The 25,176-nt window shown below is 33.4% G+C and overlaps 1 long non-coding RNA gene across 3 annotated transcripts in view; it reads left to right on the forward strand.

The window, feature by feature from the left end:
• Positions 1-5,652, forward strand: part of LOC141410870 (uncharacterized) — a 47,687-nt gene extending 42,035 nt beyond the window's left edge. For all 3 annotated transcript variants that reach the window (XR_012435660.1, XR_012435659.1, XR_012435661.1), the window contains one exon: positions 477-5,652. This is a non-coding gene — a long non-coding RNA (uncharacterized lncRNA). The remainder of the gene's footprint in view (positions 1-476) is intronic.
• The last annotated feature ends 19,524 nt before the right edge of the window (positions 5,653-25,176 follow it).

Here is a 25,176-nt window from a genome sequence, read left to right on the forward strand (position 1 = left end):
TTTTCACTAGTCTGAGAAAAACATCCCTGGATGGTAACAGTTATTCTGTTTGATGACCTCATAATAGCATGTTTGAGTAAATTAGATGCCTGTATTTTCAAAGTCATCAGCTGGGCATATTTACAGAGATGGAGAGTTTTAAACTTATCTGTAGCCATGACTTTCATGTAAATGAATTTGGTTGAGAAATTATCTGATAACCTAAATATGTCACTGTTGAAAAGCTCTTGACTGCTCTTAGATAAAAAGTTAATTAGAACATCATTCAGCTAGCATATTTGGCTCTTTTTGATGTTCCAGTAATATTATTGCAAAAGCTGGCAAAAGTTAGGAGATTAAAAATACAGTTTAAATAACTCGGATAAGAACTTTTTTATCAGGTCATTTTCCATGCTTAATTTAACTTCTAGCAACTTTTGCATAACAAATTCATTTGAAAATTTCTAAGATATTTGATATATTTCTTTTTTTGACAGGGTTTATGAGTGTGAAAATGAACATCAATGACCATTGCTAAATATTTGATTTCGAGCTGGTAATATTGTAATCTTGAGGAAGAAGCAAAAAATCCTCCACACCAAACAAAACACACACAAACAAAAAAACAAAATAAAAAATCTAAATTTAATGCAACAGAAGTAATGATGGTTATTTCTTGTAGCCATCACTTCGCAACTTGCTATTTCAACTTGCTTTTACAAATACTATTTCAGTCGCTATTTCAAATGATTTATTATATTTAATAGTCTATTATTTTGATAATTCCTGTTATTTTGATAATGAATTAAAATTCTAGAAGGAAAATGTAAACAAGAACAAATTAGACACAACCAAGAAAATAGGAGCACACCACCAATAAGAAGCATGGGAGAAGAAGAAGGCAAGGAAAGCCCACTACTGAAAAGAATAAAAATTCAATGAAGAATTTAGTGGAAAATGATGAAAATGAATACCCAGTTCCTGACCCTTACAGAACAATAATAAATATCACCACTGAGTTCAATGACTTCCACAAAAAATCTCTCAAAGAGGAAATCATGGATGAGATCATTGAAAAACTCATGGAGGAGCTACAAAACATGGTTAAACAGAATGCACAGAATGAACTCAAGAAATATGAAGAAACCACAAAAAAAAAACTTGAGAAGACACAGAAACAACTAAATGAACTCAGAAAGGATTTCAATAAACACCAAAGTGAAACAAAGGAGACTATTAAAACAAAAGAGATACATGTAACAAAGAAGAAAGCACAAGATATGAAACAGGAGCTGAACAAAAGTATTGAAAAGCCTCAGGAAAAAAAATCAATCAGAAATTCTGCAAATTCAAAGTCTCTTTAATCAAATAAAAAATACAGTGGAAGGCCACTCCAGCAGACCAGAAAATGTGGAAGACAGAATCTTAGGGATGGAACACAACATAGATATTAAAGAAAAAACAGAAAAAAATCTTAGCCAAATAACTCAATATCTGTGAAAGGAATATGCAAGAACTCAGAGACTACATCAAAAGTCAAAACCTGAGAATCATGGGCATTGGAGAAGAGGTGCAAGCCAAGGGATACCTAATATACTCAACAAAATAATCACAGAAAATTTCCCAAATTGTAAGAAAAAGTTGTCCATTCAGGTACAGGTAGCCTCCAGGACACCAAATAGACCTGACTAAAAAAGAGCCTCTCTGTGGCATATTATCATTGAAACAGCTAGTACAGAGAACAGAGAAAGACTATTGAAGTCTGAAAGTAGGAAAAAACACTTAAAGTAAACCCATCAAAATAACAGCTTATTTCTCAACAGAAGCCTTAAAAGCAAGAAGGGCATGGAGTGAGGTATTCTGGGCACTGAATGAAAATAATTTCAGCCCTAAGATACTCTACCCAGAAAAACTGTCACTCAAAATTGATGGAGGAATAAAAATCGTGCACGATAAGCAGAAGCTAAAACAATATATGACCACCAACCCACCACTACAGAAGATTCTGCAAGGAATTCTACACACAGAAGACAAAAACAAACAAAGTCATGAGAGGACAGGAAGTATTAAACTGCAGAAGAGAAGAGAGTAGCATTGAATTGGCAGCACACAAACAAATCCTTAAACAACAAAAACAACTAAATGACAGGAATCACCACATATGTATTAATATTAACACTGAATATTAATGGATGCAACTTCCCCATCAAAAGACACTGTTTGGCAAACAGGATTATAAAGAAGATCAGACAATTTGTTGTTTACAAGAGAACCACCTTATTGACAGAAATAAACACTGGCTTAGGGTGAAAGTTTGGGAAGAAGTTTTACCAAGTGAGTGGCCCCCAAAACAGGCAGGTGAAGCAATACTGATATCAGACAAAGTAGACTTTAAACTTACACTAGTCAAAAGAGACAAAGAAGGTCACTTTGTACTAATAAAGGAAGCAATACATACAGAGAAAGATAACAATTATCAATTTATATGCACCCAATGTCAGTGCACCCAACTTCATTAGACATACACTAAAGGACCTCAGATCACATTTATACCCAACACAGTAGTAGCCAGAGATTTTAAAACCCCTCTATCACCAAAAGATAAGTCATTGAGCCAAAAAAAAAAATTTTAGAACTAAATGACACCATAGATCAAATGGAGCTGACATATGTCCAAAGAATATTCTACCCTGCCATATCACAATATACATTCTTCTCAGCAGCCCATGAGATATTCTCTAAAATGAACAATATCTTAGCACAAAAAGGAAGCCTCAACAAATATAAGAAAATTGAAATAATCCCCTGCATACTATCTGATCACAATTCAATAAAGCTAGAACTCAACAACAAAAGTGGCAGCAAAAATTGTGCAAACAGTTGGAGGTTGAAAAATGTATTGATCAATGATCAGTGGGTCATAGAAGAAAAAATGGAGGAAATCAAAAAGTTCCTAGAATTTAATGACAATGAAAACACAATCTTTCAGAGCCTATGGGACATAGCAAAAGCAGTCCTAAGAGGAAAGATTATAGCCATGAGTGCATATGTAAAAACACAAAAGGATCTCAAATAAATGACCAAATGCTACATCTCAAGCTTCTAGAAAAACAAGAGTAAGCTAAACTCAAATCAAGTTGGAGAGAAATAATTAAAATAAGGCCCAGAATCAATGAAGTAGAGACCAAAAAGCCATACAAAGAATCAATGAAATAAGAAACTGTTTCTTTGAAAAAATAAATAGGATTGACAAACCCCTGGCAAATCTGAATAAATAAGGTAGGAAAAGACCCAAATTAGTAAAATCAGAAACAAAAAAGGGAAGATAACAACAAACACCACAAGAAATTCAGGAAATCATCAAGAACTACTTTGAGAACATACATTCAAATAAATTGGAATACCTAGAGGAAATGGACAAATTTCTAGCTACTATGACTATCCAAAACTGAACAAAGAGGATATTAACCACCTAAACAGATCTATAACACATAGTGAAATTGAAGCAGCAATATATAGCTCCCAAAAAACAAAGTTCAGGACCTAATGGATTATCTGCTGAATTCTATTAGACTTTTAAAGAAGAACTAATACAGCATTCCTTAACCTTTTCCATATAATAGAAAGGGAAGGAAGACTGCCTAACCCATTTTATGAAGCCAGTATTACACTCATCCCAAAACTAGGCAAGGACACATACAGAAAGGAGAACTACAGGCCAATCTCCTTAATGAACATTGATGCAAAAATCCTCAATGAAATAATGGTAAACCAAGTTGAACAACATATATGAAAGATCATACACCGTGACCAAGTTGGCTTTATCCCAAGGATGCAGGGTTGGTTCAATATTCCCAAATTATTAAATAGAATACAGCACATTAAGAGAAGCAAAAACAAAAAACACTTGATTATCTCAATAAATGCAGAAAAAGCCTTTGATAAGATTCAGCACCATTTCATGATAAAAGCTTTGATGAAACTGGGAATAGAAGAAATGTACCTCAACAGTATAAAGTCTATAGATGACAAACCTATAGCCACATGGTACTTAATGTGGAACAAATGAATCCAATTTCCCTAAAGTTAGGAAAGAGGCAAGGGTGCCCACTGACCCCACTCTTATTCAAAACAGCTTTGGAATTCCTAGCCAGAGCAATAAGGCAAGAAAAAGAAATAAAAGGAGTACAAACAGGTAAAGAAGTAGTCAAACTATCCCCATTCACAGATGACATGATCTCATACCTTAAAGATCTAAAAACTCCACCCCAATTCCTAGACACCATAAACAACTACAGCAAAGTAGCAGGATACAAAATCAACTAACAAAAATCAGTAACCTTTCTATAAGCCAACAATAAGCAGATTGAGAAAGAATATAAGAAAACAATTCCACTTATTGTAGCCTCAAAACAAAAAAAAACACCTAGGAATAAACTTAACAGAAGATGTGAATGATCTCTACAATGAGTACTACAAAACACTGAAGAAAGAAATCAAGAAAGACTACATTAGGTGGAAAGATCTCCCATGATTGTGGATTGGTAGAATCAACATAGTAAAATTGTCTATACTACCAAAACCAATCTACATGTTCAACAAAATTCCCATCAAAATCCCAATGACATCCATCACAGACATTGAAAAATCTACCCTAAAGTTCATTTGCAAACAGAAAAGACTGAGAATAGCCAAGGCAATACAGACCAAAAAGAGCAACAGTGGAGGTATCACAATACCCAACTTCAAACTACACTACAAAGCCAAAGCAATAAAAACAGCATAGTACTTGAAAAAAACAGATATGAAGACCAGAGGAACAGAGGACCAATACATGAATCTACATAGCTACAAAGGTGCCAAAAACATAAGATGGAGAAGATAGCCTCTTCAACAAATGTTGCTGGGAAAACTGAGTATCTGGTGGTAGAAAACTCAAACTAGATCTTTGCTTGTAACTCTGTACACATAACAACTCAAAGTAGATTAAGGACCTTAATATCAGACCCAAAACCTTAAAGTTAGTTCAGGAAAGAGCAGGGAATACACCAGAAGCAATAGGTATAGAAAAGCACTTCCTCAGTAGAACTCAAGCGGCCCAGCAACTAAGAGAAAGGATGAGCAAATGGGACTATATGAAATTAGAAACTTCTGCAAAGAAAAAGAAATGGTCTCTAAATCGAAGAGACCAGCCACAAAGTGGGAGAAAATCTTTGCCAGATATACATCAAAGTACTAATAACCAGAATATATAGGGAGCTCAAAAAACTAAACTCCCCCAAAATCAATGAACCAATAAAGAAGTGAGCACCTGAACTAAACAGAACTTTTTCAAAGGAAGAAGTCAAAATGGCCAAAAAACAAATGAATAAATGCTCACCATGCCTGGCCATAAAGGAAATGCAAATCAAAACCACATTAATATTTCACCTCAATCCTGTTAGAATAGCTATCATCAAGAACCTACTACCAACAAATGTTGGTGAGGATGTGGGGAAAAAGGAACCCTTGTACACTGCTGGTGGAAATGTGGGAAACAATGTGAAGGCTTCTTAAAGTACTAAATATAGATCCATATGATCCAGCACATATGATCTAGCATATATGATCCAGCAATAGCACTCCTAGGGATATACCCTAAGGAAAGCGACTCAGGTTATTAAAAGGTCACCTGCATACCCATGTTTATTGTAGCATTTTTCACAATATTAGTCAAGCTATGGCCCACTACCAGTGAATGGATAAAAAAATGTGGTATTTATGCACAATGGAATTTTACTCAGCCACAAAAGCCACAAGGAAAAGTGGAATTTTGTCATTCTCAGGTAAATGGATGGAACTGGAGACCATCATTTTAAGTGAAGTTATTCAGGCTCAGTGGGCAAAAAATTCCATGTTCTCCCTCATTTGTGGATTACAGACCTAAGACAAATGCAGCAATATTATTGGACATGGGTCACACTAAGGAGAAACCATACACAGGAGGGATAGGGCAAGGGAAGGAGAAAATAAAAAACTTGAATGTGGGTGTTGTGCTCCCTATGTAGGAACAAATATAGCAATCTTAAACTGGGCAAGGCCTATGGAAAGGTGACTAGAGATTGGTAGAGATGAACCAATTTGGGCTGTAATACATGTATGTATGGAAACAACACAAGGAATCTCCCTGTTTACCTATCTTTATCTCAAACTAGCAAAAGCACCATGTTTCTCTTATTATCTTTTATGTTTTTTCTTCTACAAAATCAGAGAACAAGAGGGTGGGACAGGTTTTGCTCAGAGGTGGGGGGGTTGGGGGGAAATGGGTAGGAGGATGGATACAGTGCAAATAACTTATACACATGTAAGTAATGCAAAAATGATACTTGCTGCAGTTGTTCCAATAATCAGGGGAGGGTAGATGAAAGAGACTAGTGGAGGGGGTGAATTCAAGTATGAAATATTTGGTACACTGTAAGAGCCTCTATAAATACTCCAGTGCATCCCCTCCCAGCACAACAATAATGAAAAAAGAATTATCAGACTAAAAAAATGAAAAAAAAGAACAAATTGAATGTACAAATGATAAGATTCAGCCGTGAAGAATGCACTGCTGTATACAAACACAAAGATTCCGAATATATTTTTAATGAAATTAATTTACTGAGTTGTAAAAATTGTGCAATTTAGCATTTATCAGAAGAAAGTTCAGACTAAAGAAAGAGTCACTATCTGAAAAATATAACTACAGTTAAAAGGGATGAGGATGTGGCTCAAGTGATAGACTGTAGTCTAGCAAATGTGAGGCCATGATGTCAATCTCCATACTTTCTCCCCAAAAACCACTTACTAAGAATAGCATATTTTAACATATTATGTATGTTTAGGGAAAACACAAAATATGTGTATCTTCTATATGTATACAGTATGAAACTTTATTATGGAGTATAGATTTCTTCTCTCCATAAAACATAATATTTAGGTAGACAATCATGTTGGCACTCTGATTTCCATTTCTAAGATATTTCTAAGATATTTCAAAGAGAAATTACATACACCAATTAAATTGTTAGGAACATATATGCTAGCAAAACAAAATGAATATCAAAAAAGGTTTTACATTTTATACAAACAATGCATTTTGAGAAAGCCTCAAAATTCTTCTAAGCACCCTACTTCACAATGATGATTTTGCCTTTGGGAAGACATAAGATGGAGTATGTCTTACTAGCAAAACATAGATATTCACATTTGTCTTCGACTGATCCTGTAGCAGATGCAGAGCAAGGTTTAGGATGGGGTGTGGCCAGGCAGCAAAGAAATTACTCTCTCACAGATGAGTAAGCGTCTATACCAAACACAGTTACCAGCCCTGAATTTCTGTGTAACAGATAATGAAAAACCATCAGCCCATTACAGTAATTTGTCAAGAGCACAAGCCAACATATAGTGATTTCACTTTATTTTAAAATGAAATAACAAATAGCATTTCCTAATAGAGTTCATTTCTTGTCTGCAGTGCCTGAAATAAAGAGTGCTCCAAATAACTTGACAAAATCAGTTAAGAAAATAATAAATTTTGTGGTTAATAAAGAAAAACTGAAATGCTGGGTTTGACTCAAATGAAAACAAGGCCAGTTTTGTTTAAACTGTTTTACACTTTTATATAATTAATAGACTTCATTTTAACACTAGTTTTTGATTCATAGAAAATTGGAAAAGAAAGTAAAGAGTGTCCCTATATGCTTAGTCTCAATTTCTTTAGCTTTCCCTATTACTCACATTTTACATTGTCGTGATGCCTTTGTTATAAATGAACAAATATTGACAAATTATAACTAAGATTCATAAATTACATTATGATTCACTTTATGTGTTATAAATATCTATGGGTTTTTCACTTGCATACTATCATATAGCTCCCATTACACTATCATATAGCAAGATACATTATCATTACAGTATCATAGAATGCCATACATAAATAGATTTAATGTCACTTGTCTGAAAAGTCCTCTGCCATCCATGTTCTCCCTATCTTCTCAAAACTATGAAACCACTGATATTTTCCCACACTATAGCTTTGCTCAGAATCGCATGCATGCAGTATGTAGCCTTGAAATTATGTGGTATGCAACCTTTCCATATTGCCTTCTTCCATCTAACAATATCAATTTAAGGTTCCACTATGTCTTTTTTGTGACTTGATTTGTTTTTATCATTGATTGTCCACAGAGATATAGAGTTAGGAAGGTACAGTGACTTAAGTGGTTCTCCCGTCCAAATTCATGTTGAAAGTTAAATGCCAATGTAGAAGATTTAAGAGTTTGGCCCTTCTTTAGCATATGACTATGCTGTGACTGTAGTGACCTCATGAATGAAATTGCATGCCTTTATAAAAGCATTTGATGGTCAGGCATGAAGGTACATACCTGTAATCCCAGCACTTAGGGGAAGTGAGGCAAGAGGAGCACAAAATTGAGGCCAACCACATTACATAGCAAGACCCAATCTGAAAAGGAAAGAAATTCAAAAAATACTTTGATGGAGACAGTAAATTTAGCCCTCCACCTTTTTCCATCCTCCCCCTCTGGAGGATGCAATATCATTGCATCATCTTAGAAACTGAAAGCAGACATCAACAGACGTGGGACCAGCCAGTGCCTTCATCTTGAACTTCCTACCCCTGTGGCAAAAATGTGAATACAAACTTTACCTTTCATTTTTGAAAATCATAAGGAAGATGCTCGCTAGAAAAATATAGAATGTTAGAGCATGTGTTTTTGTAAAATTTCTATACATTTTTGTGTCTGCTTGAAACTTGGAATTGTTGATTGCCTACAGAAAAAAAGAGATGAATTGAAAACTGATAGTAACATCTATTTTTCAGAAGCAAAGCAGGCAGAATGACTGAGATGGTAAGCAAGGTTGAAGTAGCAAATAAGAATCATGAACTTGCAGGCATCTGTAGGGTAGATAAGTAGAGAAATGTAGAATAGCTACACCTGGGACTATATGATTACTTCTTATAATGTCCTTGTCTTTTTATCAGCAGAACCAGTAAAGTGTGCATCTCTGCATTCTTAAAGGAGTTTAAGATGACATTAATTAGTGACATGCCACTTGGAATGTGGCATTCTTTCTGATCTACTATGTTTAGCCTAAAAGATGTTTTGAAAGCTTTTATTGTACTTGACTTAACAGATTTTTTATTGTTTCACATGAAAGGGAACCAACGTAGTAATATCTCACCCTTTAAATAAATGTATTCAATTTACACAGAGACTGGAGAAATAACCTCAGTGTTAATTTGACCCATTGTGAGATAGACCTGGGCCAGGAGTACATTCATCACCTGGTATCTATCTATATACTACCCATTTTAATTTGGGGTTTTTGTTTCTTATTAACCCACCACCACAGTATACAATATTCTATTCTCTCTTGGAAAATAGCTATGAGATTTACTCTTGGTATGCTATACCTGGAACTTGTTCCAAAAGATACCCATTTTCTTTAAGCAACTGGCTCTGGATGTGAGAATTTCCTCAAATATGGAGACAGCATGATCTTCTATTGAAGCAATAAAACTTAGACAATTGTTCACCCATTCTTGGCATTTTACACATTTTTCCCGTCACCAGGAATACAATGGTCTATGAGTCATCAAAACAATCATTGCAAGTCAGATATCTTCATTTGCTATTTTGGCTTTGCAGATCATCCCTGTAGTCCTCCCTGCCTTGCTTCTGATGAACAGATGTTGCCATCAATTACCTCCTGATTATTTTTATTCCGACTATCATCATATCCAAGTTTCAAGAAACCACTCCAATAGCATATAAAATATATAAAAGCATATTCCTTGAATTAATAATGTTCTGGTATAAATATAATCTTATGTATCCAACACTGTAGACCATATTCTGATTTAGCACTTTCAAAATCTACTTTCAAATATGTTCTCTTAATTTTTGCTAGAATACAGTAGCAAATCTTATGTCTTTTGTTGAATAATCATGTTTTTTTATAGTATTGTTATGTACAGGCTATTATGAAACATGATGTAGTTATTGTTTTAGAAATAATAACTGGAGGAATGTGGGGACCAGCAAACACATGACTTTAACTAGTGAGCCATTGAGTATTCTTCAGGTATTGAGAAGACATTTTCTTTCCAGATTGTGAGGGGACTTCTCTTTTCAACTCAAAGGTTCAAGAGCATCTGGGAAAGAAAATTCTCAAACATATATAGAAAAAATTTCTAAATATACTGCTTCTAGATGTGGTTCTTTTCTGTTCAGACACTGTTCTCACTGTAGGAGACTTATAAGGATTGTGAATTTGGTTTCCATTGTAATTCCAGTGTAAATTTATGGGAAGAAGATTAATGAAGGACAAACATCATGTTTCTCAGTTTTGATCTATACTATTTGGGTAAAATGAGAAAGGAGAGATGGATTTATCCTTGTTCCAAAAATGGCAGAACTCTAGAGATAACAGAATAATTGGACCTTATTACGTGATACTGATCAACTCAGTTTTCTTGGCTTTGGGGAGTTAATCTGGTCATAATGATGGAACCTTCATGATGGGATTAGAGTCCTTATAAATAAAAATATTACAGAGAATCTCTCTCTCTGTCTCGCTCTCTCTCCTCTCTCTCTCTCTCTCTTTCTCTGCTTCAGTTATTTTTATCATTTCCCTTCATTTTGTTAACACAGATATCAAGCTTTTCTTAGACAATTCAGTGTATATCCACACACATATGAATCCTTACATACTTTATGTTGAGTATAATGATTACACTAAAAATTAAGGAAGGTACACATTTAGATTAAGGAAGACAATGACTTCTTTTTTGCACATAAGCTTAATAACCGACTTTTTGTCTCACCACAGACACACATATTGGCCCATTCTTCCTTTTGCTTCCTCCTTCCTTCTCTTTTTATGACTTTTCTTCTCTCTCCCTGAGGACAGCCATAAATCTTATCCCTCCATGTATAACTTATATCAATTTAACTCTTTTCTTTTTAAATTTATTTTGGCAGTACTAGGATTTGAAGTTGGGGCTGTACAGGTGGTTTGCCACATCAGTTATATCCACAGACCTTTTTTGATTCAGTTATTTTTCTTCTGCTTTTGTCCAGAGCTGGGCTCAGACTTTGACCCTCTTATCTATGTCCTCCTCTGTAGCTAAGACCACAGAGGCGCACCCCACTGCCTCTGGCTTGTTTTGAGATGGTTTCTTATTAACCATTCTTTGACTGTTCTTGAACCATGATCTTCTAACTCCTGAGAAATTAGAATTACAAGCATGAGCCACTACACACACAGCCTGACCTTATTTTCTTGACAATTATACCCATTTAAATCCTCAGACCTTTCATTTGTATTATCTTCATAGCCTACCATACAAATTACCCCAAACTTGCTGTCTTAACATAATATAAATTCATTTTCTTGTTCTAGAAAGAAGTCTGAAATCAAAGTATCAAGAGGTTCATATTCTAAGGAATATCCATTCTTTGTTCCTTCTTTCTTGTGCCTTCAAGAATTCATTGGCTTGTGACTGAGTAGTTCCAAACTCTGCTGCTTCACATAACTTTTCTTCTCCCATGCCTTCTCCAAATCTATTTTTAAAGGCCACTTGTCATTGGAATTAGTGCTTGTGTGGGTAATACAGGGTGGATACTAAATACTTCATTACATCTACAAAGATTTTTCTTTTTAATTTCCAAATGAGGTCACCTTCACAGGTTTGGAAGGATACAGTATAAATGTATCTCTTGTGTATCACTATTCAACATTCTCTACCATCCATCCAAAGTGAATATTTAAGGGAATGCTTAAAGATGATTTCTTTCCTAAGAAATACATATATGTCAGTTGAAGATGCAAATTTCATATGTGTTGCTTTTTTTACTCCTCTTTAAGTATTCAGTGAGTTTCATCAGGAAAACATGGAGTTCCTTAAGATTGATCTGAGATAAGAGCAAATGTATGACTATAGGACTAGCCATCAGAGGTTTTAGAAGAATTTTCTATCATTCTGCAGTTAGCGCCCAAAGTATGAAAAGTGGTTTTTTCTTTTTTCTTTTGAAACAGGGTCTTCTTGTATAGTTAAGCTGGTCTGAAACTGATAATCCTCTTGTAATTTTGAGTTTCAGGATCACTTCAAATTTTAATTCTAAATATTATTCAAGATTATATAGGTTTCTTCGTTGTTTTTTTTTTTCCTAATTTACAAATAAAATTATCTGTACCTCAAGTTTCCACTGTGGGAAGATTTTGAACAAAGAATTTAATTTCTTTTTGTTCAAAGTGCTTCTGAAATCTATGACTTGATGCTTGTCATTTTTTAGAAATGTTTTCATTCATTGTTCCATCAGATACTGCTTCTGCTTTATTCTCTATTCTTAATGTTTGATATTTTAATGATGCATGTATAAGAACTTGTAGCCAAGTGCTAGTGGCTCATGTCTATAGTCCTCCTTATTTGAGAAGCTAAGATTTCCAAGGAAGGATCTCATTTGGAGGCCAGTCTGGGCAAATAGTTTGTGAGACCCCATCTCAAAATAACCTAAGCAGAAAGGAGCTGGAGGTATGGACCAAGCAATAGAGCACCTGCTTTGCAAATGAGAAGTCTTGAGTTCAAGTCCCATCAAAAGAAGTCCCCAGTCCCATCAAAAACAAAAACAAAAATAAATAACTTGTACAAATCATCTGTATAATGTATGTTCTGTTTTATGGTTTATTTTTTTTTTTGCTTTTTTTCTTTCCAATTGAGATTGATAATTTTCTTATAACCAATATATCTATTTCAAATCATTTTTAAGTAGACTCTAACCTTCTTTGATTTTATGCCCTTTTGTTTTTGTATTTTATAGTTCAAAGTTTTCCATTTGAATTTTTATTATAAGGTCCAGCACTACAACAGTATTATACATATATTCTATGAATGTATTCATCAGAGTAATTTTGTAGTCTGTGTTTAACAATAAAAACACTTGATTTTATGTTTTCTGGTGATTAATTTCAACTTATACATAAAAATAAAAGGCATCCTTATTAATAGGCACCATATAATATTTTGATAGATGCACATATTGTATAATCTTTAAACTTGTTTAAACATACCTATCTCCTCAAACATTTGCCATTTTGTTATGGTAAAAATTTCAAAGTATTTATTATAGTTATTTGAGGAATGTAATAAATAAATGTTTTCTTTTGTCACCATACTAACAAATATCACATGAGAATGTCTCTTCCAATGTAAAGGTAGCTTAGTATGGATAGATCAAACTTTCACATCTTTCCCACCCCTCTAGTCTCCCTGGACACTGGTAACCACTATTCTGCTCTCAATTTGTATGAGAAAAGCCTTGTAGATTCCACATATAAATGAAATCCTACTGTACTTGTCTATCTATGCCTGGTTTTTGTCTATTAGCATAATAATCTATAGTTCCATGCATGTCATGACAGATGACAGGATTTCATTCTTTCTATTGTGTATATTCCATTATGTATATACATCACATTTTCATCATCCACTCATCAATCAATGTGCACAGAGGTTTGTTTCATTATCTGGTTATTATGAATAGGGCTGCATAAATATGGGAGTGCAGATATTTATTTGACATAGTGATTTCATTTATTTTGAATATATAACAAATAGTGAGATTATTATTTCAGATACTAGCTCTATGTTTAGCTTTTTGAGGAGCCTTCCTACTGTTTTCCATAGTCGTTGTACTAATTTACATCCCAATCAATAGTGTACAAATCTCCTTTTCCCGCATACCCTACAAGCCCCGTTGCCTTTTGTGCTGTTTGTAATACTCATTCTTAATAGAGCACAACTATATCTTGTTGTGGTTTTTATTTGCATTTCATTGATTATAAATGGTGCTGAACTTTTTTCATGTACTTGGCCATTTGTATATCTTCTTTAGAGAAATGTCCATTTAGGCCCATGAACTATTTTTTATTGGGGTTAATTTTTTTCAATTGAAACTTTTGAGTTTCTTCTATATATTATCTCCTTTTCCAAAATGTAGTTTGCAAATATGTTCTCTGTGTGCATATTTGCTCTTTCCTGTGTTGACTGTATCCTTTGCTTTTAGTCTGATGTTAGGCCATGTATTTATGTTTGATTTTGTATTATGTGCTTTGGGGGTCCTTTACAAAAATCCCTTTCTTTTTTGGTACTGCAAAGTATGCTCCCTATGTTCTCTTCCATTAGTTTCATATTTTTATGCTTTTTATTTATATTTATGACTTTAATGCATTTTGAATTAGTTTTTAACAGGTGAAAAGACAAGCATCTGGTTTCATTCTTCTGCAGTGAATATCCAGTTTGCTCAGAAGTATTTATTGAAAAGACTGTTCTTTTTACAAGGAATGTTCTTAGCATCTGTGCCAAAAACCAATAGCATGCAAGTCATGTTGATTTAATTCTATGCTCCTTATTCTGTTCCATTATTCTATGTGCATCATTTTGTGCTGTTTAGCTGACTACAGCTTTATAATATACTTTGAAATCAGGTAGTATATTGCTTTTTGCTTTTTTTGTTTTGTTTTTCTGTTTATATTTTTATTTGTTTTGCTAAAGATGGCTTTATCATTTGGGATTTATGTAGTTACATAAAAATATAAGATTTGTCTTGGTTTTTTGAAGATTGTCTTTGGTATTTGGCAGCAATGACATTGTGTCTGCAGATTTCTTTAGGTAGTAGGGACACTTTAAAAAATATTTCAACCAATGAGAATAAGACATCTCTCCCCCCTTCTTCTTTGTTTGGTATGTGTGTGCATGTGTGTGTGATCATGTGTGTCCTATTAATTTTCTCTCTTCCACATTTTATAGTTTTTACCATAGATACCTTTCACTTCTTTAGTTAAATGTCTTTGGTTATATCTTTCAGACATTTTTTACCAGCTACCATAAATGGAAGTGCTTTCCTAATTTCAGGTAATTTATTAGAATATAGAAATTCTGACAGTTTTGCATATAGATTTTATACTCTGTAACTTGATGAACTTGTTTTGTAGTGTCAATAGATTTTATTGGAGGCATTGGGTTTTCTACATACAATACCAAGTCATCTACTAATAATGAATATTTAACTATATTTTTTCTATTTTGGATGTTCCTTTTTTCCTTCTGTCATCTTATAGCTCTGACTATGACTTTCATTACTGTGCTGAATAAAAGTGTGAAACTGGGCATCTTGTCTAATTCAAAAATCATAGAAGATTTTCAGTATTCAGTATAATGTTAGCTATTGTCTTGTTTTATATGGGTTTATTATGTTGAAGTAACTTCCTCTATATTTAACTTTTTATCATGCATATTCATTTTAAAATATTTATTCAGTCTACTTTTTCTTGTTATCTAAAGAGAATCACACTTCCCTGACTGCTAATGAGGTTAAGTTAGTATTGAGAGTCTAAGCAGCAAAGCTGTGATCAAAACAACCATTCTTAATGTGCCTGGGTTATTGCTCACTTTGCTCTTGGTAGGTAGATGAAGGGATCTCATTATGACAATGGGCAGCAAGTCTGTGGCCCTGACCAAAATACAGCTGTGTTTTAGGAGTTCCATATATTTAAATGCATGTGTATGCAAGGAGGAACTTGATAGCAGATATACAGTTATAAATGAAGATAAACAATGAAATTTTGTCACGTCAGCTAGTCAGAAAATAAATTAATCTTGTCTAGTAACACAGAGCTTGCAGTTTTTCATATGCCCAGTGCCACAGCAACATTTTATTAGAATTGAGAAAGTAGTATTAACCACAAAATTGACAAGGTACCAACTGTAAGGCAAATGTGGCATCATATATGGGGGAGAAAAAAAGATATCCATGAGCTTAGGCTCTCATGAGGGAGACTGTTTCTCATTTTTCTAGTAGTTGTACAGGTATGTTCTGTTTGTTACAATTTATCTAGATGTGTACTTAAGATTTGGGATCTCAGTAAGAATGTGTGTTTCTAACACTCCTGGGCATATATCTGAAGGAGTCCAAGTCAATATGCAGTTGAGACACCTGCTCATCCATGTTTATAGCAGCACCATATGGAATCAAATGATGAATGGATAAAGAAATGGATAAATAAAATGTGGTAAATGTACACAACGAAATATAATTCATGTGAAATTATATCATTTATAGGAAAATAGATGGAACTAGAGAGCATCATGTGAAGCAAAATATTCCAGACAGAGAAAAACAAATATCACATATTCTTTCTCATTTGCCGAATCTAGTATTTAAAACTGAATAATAAGAATTTGAGACAGGTTCTGTTAGGGGTGGTTAGCATTGGGAGGGGGGAGGGTTAAAAGACAGAGTAAGGGAGTAAATACTTTTAAAGTATGTTATATCCATATATGAAAATAAACTATGAAACCTATTGAAATTGTTTTAAGAAGGGGAGAATGGATGAGGGGAACAGAGAGGGGGTATTTTGGTAGAGGTAGATTGTATCCATGTGTAGAAGTATCACAATGGACCTCGTTTGTACAAATAATATAGGCTAAAAATGCAATGCAACTCTTTTTGATTCTCACATTCTTATTAGTGTATATTAATTGTACAAAGGGGTTTCATTGTAATATTGCCATACATGCATAAAGTGTACTTGGATCATACTCACCTATCCCATTACTCTTTCTTATGTCCTCGCTCTTTTTCATGGTTTTAATGGGTTTTATTATTTTGTTGTGCTGCTCTTTAGGAACTTTCATTTTTTAGAGCAGTTTCTTTGCATGTTTCATGACATACCATCTTTAAAAAATATTCAAATATGAAGCCTTCACTGTCAATAATTCAAATCAATTACCATTCTTTCTCTCTATAATTTTTTATTTTTTAGATTTAAGATCCTGCCCCAGTAGTAAGGACTATGTCTACCTTCTCGATAATAGATACTCTGGCTGGGTCACAGAATGCCTGGGGCAAGAAATATACGAGATGAACCTAGCCAATCATTTAAAACTAGGGAATAAAGAAGTAATTGCATATATGCACATATACACACCCTGACATACAATGCTCAGGTTATGACAAAGTGACATATATGTCAGTTAAAAGCCAGCCAAAGCTAGGAGAGCTTAAGCAACAAAATAAAGTATTATAATATCCTGAAGAAAAGAGAAAAAATAGAGGAGATGAACCGATCCACGCTATCATACATGTATACTTGGAAAGGGCACAATGAAATTCCCTGGACAGCTATCTTAAACAAACCAAAAGGTCTTTTTTTCAAAAACGTAGAACAAGAAAGTAAAACAACACTGTGGTTGGCACCAGTGGGAGGGAGAAGGACGAAAGGAGGGTGAATAAGGTGGAAATATTATGTATTCACATATGTAAATGGAAAAATGAGACCTGTTAAACTATTCCAGGAATGGTGGGAGGCAGGATAAAGGAGCATGATGGAGGGGATGAATTCAACTATGATATATTGTAAGAACTTTTGTAAATGTTACAATTTACCCCAGTACAGCAATTATATGAAAATACTCTAAAAAATTCAAAAGTAAATAAATAAAAAATAGATATTAAAAAGTCTCTAGAAGTATAAATACCTTGTTGATTATATAATTGAGTGAAGGTAAACAGACAAATAACCTATTCAAATGTATTTCAAATAATTTATGTATATTTTATACTCACAGACAGGTAGAGCAGACCTCCTGCTCCTTAAGAGTGCACTGCCCAGGATGACTCCTTCAGTATTTTGTCAGTGAAGAAAACTGGCAAACACAAGAACGAAACTGAACAAACATTAGGAATATGTTCACATCAACGTTGGCAAGGCACGTTAATATGAAATAGTAAGACTGACACCTTACTTGGTGATCTTCCATCTCAAAGCCCCAGATGCCACGTTAGTTACCACAAGAGAAATCTGACAAATCTAATTAAAAGACATTCAAAAACTATAGTTAGGGTCACCTAAATTCAAGAGTCAGAAAAATTGTCACAGTCTACAAAAGCCTAAGAAGTATGACAACTGAATATGATATAGTAGAATGGTTGGGACACTGGAACAAAAAAGTGGGCATTGTGTAAAAATTAAGGAAATGTCAATGAAGTGTGGATAGCAAATGACATTGTGCAGCACATTCATTAGTTATGACAAATATACCATACTAATGTCACTTGTTAATAATAAGGAAGTCTGCTTGTAGGGCATATGGGAACACTGTACTGCTTTATAATTTTCTGAAAGTGTAAAACTATTCTAAAATCAATCATTTTATTTTAAAATGTCAAACTACAAGGTAGGTAGATAGAAAGCAAGTATATGGGGAATTATAGTGGAAGAATCTATGCAACACACACATATCTATACATATAATTATTCAGAGTTAAATTATGTTAACTTTGCTTTTTGGAAAGCTAGAAGAAAGAAGTGAGAAGAAATGATTATGTTTGGTAGAAGTGTTAAACTCAATAATTTATGCCAAGTAAGTCTCTGTGATCATTAAATGTGTATACCTTAAGAAAAGGGTTTTCATGTTTTTCTAAGTTTTTTCTTCACGTACCCTAAAGCTACATACTTATCGTTAAGTACTTGCTGAACATTTGAGAAGTATATAGAACTTAGAGTGTTCTTTCAGTGCTAGAGTAAGATTATTTCTTATTTGAAAATGTGCAATGTGAATGCTTACAATAGATGCAGCTTATGAAATATTTACAAAAGTGCTAACCTAGAACTTGTGATGGGAACCATCAAATTAGACTTAAATTTATAGTTGTAATAATTGAGAGAATATGTTTCTGTGTGGCTTAATTGAAGTCTTAACCATTCATTCCTAATATATTATATCTGTACACATCAATATGTAAACTATAGTTATCATCTATAACTATAAAAATGTAAGCATTTTAAATCATAAGTTTGAATAGTGAAAAATATGCAGTGACTGACTATATCATCTTCTCATTTATCATTCTGAAATCAGACACATTTGTTCTGTCTATTACGGAGAAGCAAATATACAAAGTTATATACTGTTGATTAATAATTGTACTTTAATTTCTCTTTCATGAAATATAGTTCAAAAACAGGACTATTTTATGAGCAAGGTAAATGCAAAGCAGAAAATAAAAAGCCAGAGTAATCACTGAAAATTTTGAATGAATGTAAAAGAGTTTAATATTCGGTAACTGGACACTAGGACCCTAATAATTCTTTTAAAATGATTTATTGGATAACAAATGTATTCCTGATATTTTCCCCAAATCAAAGTGTAGTACTCTGATTTCAATAAAAATTCTGTATTTAGAAAGGAGAAGAACTGATCACCAATCAAAATCATAAAATCTTTCAAATAGGACAATTTCACATTTTTATCACTTTACACATATAATGAATGTTATGATGCATATAGTTCAGTTGTTCTAAATGAAAATGAGTTTATCTCATTTATAAATATATTTTTATTACAGGAACAATTTCAATTCATAGCATTTATGTAGAGCTTAATTGAACTATATATATGTAATTTTAAGAGAGCAAATGTTTTCCTATACTCTAGGCTGTTTAATTTAATTTCAGTTTTGTTCAGCTTTCAGCTTGCTGCAAATTTCCAATTTAATCAACTATAGTAGATTAAAATAACACATTACAAATAGATTGGTCTTTTTGTTATTTAAATTTGATAAGCAAATTTGAAGTGAGAAAAACCAAGAAGTTAGGTGAGTACAAAACATCTAATATATGCAACATTAACCATTTTCACACTTCATCATAGACAAAAGGGTAAGAAGCAATGGCAGTCACTTTTTAGTAGTATTGAATATCATAAGACCTGAAATTGCCAAAAAATTTTGGCATGAAGTTTTGTTGTCATGGGGAAGCCACTTTACTATGTATGCTTCAATTAAAATCATTTGTACATGGTGAATTAGAGAAAAAATATTTCTGCAATCTTCTGCTCTAATATGTATTGTGTCAATACACATGACCTTTAAAATAATATCAACTTCAGGTAGTAATAGTTGCAATAGTTAAGTTTTTAATCTTTGGGTTTTTGTTGTTGTTGTTGTTGTTTTTCTGTATTGGAGATTGAACCTAAGGACTCACACGTTCAGGCCAGCACTTTATCACTTGGGCCACACCCTTAATTCTTTTATTTGTATTTTATTTATGAGATAAAGTTTCTAACTTTGCCCGGACTGGCCTTAAAGTAGTGATACTCCTGTTTCTGCTCCTGGAGTACCTGGGATAACACTACATTGCCATCTTTCATTTATAATTTTATATATTAACAAGGAAGTATCCCAGAGGAAAGTTTTGAAAAATCTCATTTATTTATGTTTTTAACAAAAGGATAAAAGTTTCCAGGATTAACTTAACCAAGGAGATGAAAAATTATCTACTGAAAACTACAAAACAGTGATGAAAGAAATTAAAGCGTTCTATAGTATTTATAAAACCGAAGTCATCTACAAAATAAATACAACCCCCATGAAAATCCCAGAACCTTTTTTAGAGATAGTAAAAAATATATTAAAAAATCCATATGAAAATGCAAAGAAACCCCAGAAGCCAATGCAATCGAGAATAACAAAATTAGAAACAACGTATTTCCTCATTTCAAAATGTACTACATTGCTAACTAAAATGGCACAGTCCTATAAAGACAGGCATATAGCCATGTGAAATGGAATAGAAAATTCAAAATTAAAAACACATGCATGCCAACTGAAAGTCTGCAAGTTTACCAAGAATACAAAATGGAAAAAGATAGTCTTCTCAACAGAGGGTCTTGTGAAAATTAAAACTCCATATTTAAAAGAATGGAATTGAACCTACATCACACACAAAAATCTCTTATATTGACAATAAACACTCAAGAAGGAGACTTGAGAATGAAAGTCAGGTTATATACAGGAGTTTCTTGTCAGCTGTACTCTTGTCTACAATTTCTTGGGTGTAACACTAAAACCACAGGAAACAAAAGCAAAAGTGGGACTATATAAAATAAAAAGACCTCTTCATAGGAAAGGAAATATTCAACACTATAAAAACACAGCCTAAAAATGACAGAAAACATCTCAAATCACATATGTAATAAGGGGGTGAATATTTAGAATATATGAGACTCCTCCAAATCGATAATGGGAAGATCCACAGCAATGTAAGTTAAAAATTGGCCGTTTGTTCAGACATTTTTCCAAAGAAAACATCCAAATGGCCAACAGGAATATGAAAATATGCTTAGCATCACTAAAAACTATGGCAATGCGATTCAAAAACAATGGTGAGATAATTTCTTATCAGTTAAAATGGGTCTTATAAAATGGTCTAGAAATGAGTGCTAGCAAGATTGTATAGGAAAGGGAACCCATATACAGTGCTGCTGGGAATGTAAAACATTGTAGCCAGTATGGAAAAGAGTATGGATCTTCTAACAATTAAAAATAGAGCCATTAGATACACCAACAATTCTCTCTCTAACTGCTTATCTGTGAGAATTAAAATTAGTATCTTGACATGATAGGTACACTTCCATGTTCTTTGCAACACAATTCACAAATAGGGACCCAGTCTAAATATTCACAGGCAGATGAATATATAAAGAAAATGTGGTCTGTACCTATAATGGAATGTATTCAGTCTTAGAAGGATATCCTGGCATTTGAAACAAGGATGAACCTGGAGAACATTATGTTAAGTGAAACTAGCCAGTCTCAGAAGGATGAGTAATGCTTTGCATATAAAATAGTCAAATTTATAACAAACCTAGAATGGTGGCAACCTGGAGCTGAGGGGCAGGGGAAGGAACCATTTTCACTGGTTATACAGATACAGTTATAAAAATGAATAATTTCTAAAAATTCTTAACAATCAGATTGCACCCCTAAACATTTGTTAAGACAAAAGACATAATTTTAAGTTTCCTTTCTACATAAAAATTAAGAGACAAAGAAAGAAACAACAAAAGAGGGCACAGGCAAGCTTAAGGGTGGTGAACACTTTATTACATTGTTTGTTATGAAAAAGGGATAGTGAGAAAGAGGAAGAGAAAGGGGAGGAGGGAGAGAAGACTGGAATGGAGACTTTGCATTAAAAAAGTATGACACATAGTATATAGAAGTTCTGCAGGCATGAAAACAAGAGATATTGAGGAATATAAGAAAATAATGGTATGACAGTTCAAGTGAAACTAAAATGTTAAAGGTCCAGGATATTATAGGGAAAGTAAAGAACAAAAGATTGAGAAGATAGGATGTTCATGTGATGAGGGCCAAGAATTGTGTAAATGTTGTCTGGGAACCTTAGGCAAGAAGAAATTATTCCAGCAAATGATTCAAATTTCAACTGCAACATTGGTTTTTCCCTACTTCTCTACTCTGAGAGGCTTCAGATCGGAACTACTGCCTCAGCCTTTTCCTGAGTTTCAATTATAAAGATGTTAGGCTTGAACTGCAGATTTTAGACTTGACAAACTTCAAAATTTTATGATATGATTTATACTCACCTAATGTTTATTTTCTGATAACAAGGCAATTCTAGTTTCTGCTATTCAAAAATTCTAAGCACTTTCCATATAAACTTGTATACAAATTTTAAATCTTCAAAATATTGAATACATGTAATTAATTCTGCATACATTATGATATGAGCATGTAATAAAGTTAAGTAATGTAAAAGAAGTCTTTGGCCAGGGTTGCAAAGATAGATTTTGATATTCAATTTCTTTTTTAGTGTAACCTCTCTGATTTCCAAGCCGCTGGTCTGTCAACAGCATTGGTTTTTCTCCCAAATTAACTCCAGTTGTAAATTATCCTTACATGGGGAAAAATCCTATGATATTTGGTCCTTCTTGATATTTTATCTAATTAGAGAGTTGTTTAAAGATACTATTTCTGTTCATATGGTATTTTCTAATAATAAAATCAAGATCACAAATACTCCACAATTTGCTTAATAGCAGACCATCTACTGTATTAATGAACAATTTTGTCATACAATATTAATTCTTTTCAACTATCCTGTAGCCTTATTAAATATATCCATGTTAATGGATTGATTCCCTGCAACAATCTACTTAAGGAGCATTTAAGCTTAAATATACAGAATTCAAGTACCTCATTAATGCAGAACTTCTAAGGTTTTCCATAATGAATTAAATACTGTTCTTCAATAGTTAACCTTTGAGTTGAAGTCCAAAGACTTTCTACAAGGTGTGACTACACAATAATCATTTTTGGATGTTGTTGCATATATTTCTTAAAGGATCAATAAAATGGCAGTTTATAGCTAAAGAAGCAATTATTCCCTCAAAGTATACATAAAGCAAAGAAACTGTCAACATTTCTCCATATTAGTTGTTTCCAACCAGTTGTCAATGCTGAAAGCTCAGTTAGAGTTGCCATAATTCTTCAAAAATTTCTATCATTTTATTTAATATTTTATACTTTAAGTCAAATTTAACTAAAATTATAGATATAAAACAAGACAAAACATAAAGAACAAAAGATATCTTCACTTTGGAATCATTAGAAGATACATGGGAATTTCATCCAGTTCCTTGTACAATTGTATATAAATACTCATGTGTGGAATTTATTTATAATTAGTGTGCACATTGGTAGCCTGTCTATATATCTATCTACTATCTATCTTTATGTATGTATAATTATTAAAATTGTCTTTCCTTCAATACTGAAACTTGGAGAAAAGGCAGCCTCTTCAATAAATGTTGCTGGGAAAACTGGATATTTCCCTGCAAAAAACTGAAACTAGATCTATATCTGTCACCCCTTAAAATATCAACTCAAAGTGGATTAAGGACCTTATTATGAAACCTGAGACTTTGAAGCTAGTGCAGAAAAGAGCAGGGAATGACTGAAATTAATAGGCCTAGGCAATGACTTCCTCACTAGAACTCAAATGGCTCAGCAACTAAGAGAAAAGATTGAGAAATGGGACTACAGTAAATTAAAAATCTTCTGCACAAAAGAAATGGTTCCTTAATTGAAAAGGCTGCCCACAGAATGGGAGAAAATCTTCACCAGGTATACATCTGACAAGGGTTTAATAACCATAATATACAGCTAAATTTTCAAAAATTTAATGACCCAATGAAGAAAAGGGCAAAAGCACTGAACAGAGCTTTCTCAAAGAAAGAATTCCAAGTGGCTAAAAAGCACTTGAAGAAATGCTCAACAACCCTGATCATAAAGGAAATGTAAATCAAAAGCACATGTGCACAGTATTTGCACCACATTCTCCATCTTACACCCTTTCCCTACCTTCTCTCCTCCCCCATTGTTGTCAACCCCCCATGTAGGACCTGTTCCTCCCTCCTGTTCTCCGATTTTGTAAAAGAAAGGAAAAAGAAATGACATTTTTGCTTGTTTAAGAGCGCTACACAGGGATTTCCTTGAGGCACGTCCATGTATATATGTGTTATAGCCCAATTTGGTTCATTTCCTCTATTTTTCTTCTTTCTATTTCAGTCCATTTCTTATCATTGTTTCAGCCAGTTGCTCCACTACAGATGAATGAATGAAGAAAATGTGGTATTTATAACCAAGGGAATTTTATTCAGCCACAAAGAAGAATGAAATTCTGTCATTTGCAGGTAAATGGATGGATCTGCAGAACATCATCTTAAGTGAAATTAGCCAGGTTCAGAAGGCCAAAAGCCACATGCTTTCTCTCATATGTGGAATATAGAACGAGTACAAAAAATTATGAAAAACGGGTCACACTAAGAGGAGGTCACACACAAGAAGGGAAGGGTAAAAGAAGGAAATTAAGGTGTATATGGTTGATGTACTCTCTGTACAAGAATGAATATAGATTTTTTTAAACTGGTTGAAACAACCATAAGAAAGGGTCTAAAGCAGAAAGAAGGAAAATAGAGGAGATGAACTAAATTGGGGCATAATACATATATACATGGAAGGGCCACAAGGAATCTCCCTTTGTAGCTGTCTTAAACAAACAAAAATGTCATTTCTTTTTTCTCTCTTTTGCAAAAATCATAAAACAGGAAGAATTAGAAAGAAAGAAAATTCATGCTGTCTGAAGGAAGCTTCAATGATATCATAGCTGACAAGATGTTTGTCCTTACACTCTAAATTCTGATTAACCACTTTTGAGCTATATGCATTTTTCTAAATTTAGTTTTGGTTTTATAAAAACAAATAGAATAAAATTTGCCTAGTT

The sequence above is a fragment of the Castor canadensis genome, chromosome 9 (genome assembly GCF_047511655.1).
Source record: "Castor canadensis chromosome 9, mCasCan1.hap1v2, whole genome shotgun sequence".
Classification (NCBI taxonomy): domain Eukaryota; kingdom Metazoa; phylum Chordata; class Mammalia; order Rodentia; family Castoridae; genus Castor; species Castor canadensis.